General features: G+C 48.7%; 1 non-coding gene across 1 annotated transcript; it reads right to left on the bottom strand.

Moving 5' to 3' along the window:
• Positions 1 to 999: 999 nt before the first annotated feature.
• On the bottom strand, positions 1000 to 1072 carry Trnae-uuc (transfer RNA glutamic acid (anticodon UUC)). The gene has a single exon. It is a non-coding gene; the product is annotated as a tRNA-Glu (tRNA).
• Between the last annotated feature and the right edge of the window lie 1652 nt (positions 1073 to 2724).

The raw sequence follows: 2724 nt of genomic DNA, 5'->3' as shown, positions 1-2724 counted from the left end.
TCGCGCCAAAGCGAATGAGCACATTTCGCCTACGGCTTAGGTCGCCCACCTAGTGTCGCTGCTCGGTGTCTGCAGGCAGCGAGGGGCTGCAAGCTCCCTGTGTCCGCACCAATGTCACCTGTGCTTGCTTGTCAGAGACAGACTATCGCAAAACATACAACTCACTCCATGAGTTGATTGCTACGGCATCTGTTATCAGCAGTCACAACTAGCAACACCAGTAGCAGCCGACCGCACGCTAAGAATGGGAATGTGAAGTAGGATTTACGTGAACTCGGCGCAAGGCAATTCGTTCCTACGTAGGCTTGAGAATCGTATGGGAACACCTGTACTGTTTCTACATTACTGCAGGAGTGGGAGGAGTGTGCTTCCTGCGCCCGAATAACAGCACGCTTGCCAATTGTGGATGCTAATCGTTCGCTTGTATCTGCCTAGACACATCTGCTGGCTGTGAAATATTCCACATGCATGCCGAGGTGCGCATGTAGGTGTGTTAAAAGTTCTGGAGGCGCTGGGTATCGATCTCAGTACCTCTTGCATGCTAAGCGAGCTCTCTACCATCTGAGCTACGCTTCCCTCATGAAGAATGGTGCTACATACAGCCATATCAACGCCACAGACCCTTGCACTCCCATTATACCGCAGACAAACACTACTCTCTATGTATCAGTGAGGGTGTCTTTCAGGTTTCGTGCATTTTGTATCGAATCGTAGTTGGCCACAATGAAAGTGGCACGCATAACTACGAAAATAGAGTACGGACACCGCTCTTAGTAAGACAAACGTATTGTGCGCTCTCTACACTTCAATGAGATTAAGCTGTGATACCTAAGACAGATCCGCACTCGATGACACCTCGATAACAGCCGGTCCCCACACATACATCTTGCTCTCCTTACGTCATATCAGTCATATCAGTCTGTGACGCTGCCTTTGCAACATCTTGCGTGCCTTTAGGTTCGCCGCGACCAACACTTACCATGCACTGACCACAAAACATGGAGGCACCAGAGCTTGAACCCGGGACCTCTCACATGAAAAGCGAACGCTCTACCAACTGAGCTACGCTCCCATGCACGACTAAGCTGCGCTATTCTCCATTCTTTGCGACTCTGATGTGCACGGACACGATGGTTGGTTGGTTTGTAGCGGTGAAGGGACCTGAGTACAATGGCGCGTACACGTTCATATACACAAGAGTTCCAAGTACTTCCGATGCCCTGGTATTACGAATGCAAATTCTGTCTGTTTTTAACGTCTTAAATTGAAAGGGCGGTCACAAATTGCTCCGTTTTCACTCCTTGTTGACAATCACACAGCACCTGAGATAACAAGCACATCTCGAGCCCCATTGTGCACTCTATTTTACATGCTAACTCAGTGCCTCGCGCTTTACTACTGTGCACCACTCTTGTCGTCCAACTGCAAAACACTGGGCCACAGCAAGTTTCCGCGTCTCCATTGCACTGCGCACACTATGAAACGCTCCCCAAACTTGGCACTCACCCATGCAGCCGACTTTTCCGACTTAACACGACGCTCACGCTAGTGACAGCCTTATTTATACTTCGACGTCGCGCCAAAGCGAATGAGCACATTTCGCCTACGGCTTAGGCCGCCCACCTAGTGTCGCTGCTCGGTGTCTGCAGGCAGCAGGGGGCTGCAAGCTTCCTGTGTCCGCACCAATGTCACCTGTGCTTGCTTGTCAGAGACAGACTATCGCAAAACATACAACTCACTCCATGAGTTGATTGCTACGGCATCTGTTATCAGCAGTCACAACTAGCAACACCAGTAGCAGCCGACGGCACGCTAAGAATGGGAATGTGAAGTAGGATTTACGTGAACCCGGCGCAAGGTAGGTCTTTCCTACGTAGGCTTGAGAATCGTATGGGAACACCTGTACTGTTTCTACATTAAGTGCAGGAGTGGGAGGAGTGTGCTTCCTGCGCCCGAATAACAGCACGCTTGCCAATTGTGGATGCTAATCGTTCGCTTGTATCTGCCTAGACACATCTGCTGGCTGTGAAATATTCCACATGCATGCCGAGGTGCGCATGTAGGTGTGTTAAAAGTTCTGGAGGCGCTGGGTATCGATCTCAGTACCTCTTGCATGCTAAGCGAGCTCTCTACCATCTTTTTTTTTTTTTTTTACTCTTTTTTTTTGGGCCTCCCTTCTCCCCACACAGCCCATCCATTCGCTCTCATTTTATGCCTTCTTCGGCGAGCTTCTATGCTATATCGACTGATTTTTTTTTCAAATTTACTGTGACAGTTAGGGAAATGAAATGATGTTTGGCTTCTTCGCCATGTGAGGCTTCTCCTCCGTAGAACTGAAAATTGAAAAATTAAGGCTTCTTGGGAATTAATAATTTGTCACTCTTGCTTCATACTGAAAAAAATTAAACAAAAATAGAAAGATTGTAACTGAGGAACATGTGCAAGAAGCTTCCACTGCATTGTGTGCAACGAAACCACCTTCCGATATTACCGAGATCCTGGAAAATCATCATAGATGAAAGTAGTTGCTGGAGATATGGGGTTCATCCAGCAGTAAGTGTGAAGCCGCAGTGCCGTTTCGGGGTTCTGTCCGAGGCCTTCACGGCTACCGTAGCGGCCCTGGGGCACACGAAGTCCCCATCGTACTTCACCCTCAACAGCGATCCCCTACTTTGGCCTGTGACTACATTTTTCGTAGACGAGGGCTATTAAGATGTTTATCCA

The sequence above is a fragment of the Schistocerca gregaria genome, chromosome 8 (genome assembly GCF_023897955.1).
Source record: "Schistocerca gregaria isolate iqSchGreg1 chromosome 8, iqSchGreg1.2, whole genome shotgun sequence".
Classification (NCBI taxonomy): Eukaryota; Metazoa; Arthropoda; class Insecta; order Orthoptera; family Acrididae; genus Schistocerca; species Schistocerca gregaria.
The sequence above is the reverse complement of the archived record's forward strand: the minus strand, read 5'-3'. Positions and strand labels throughout refer to the sequence as shown.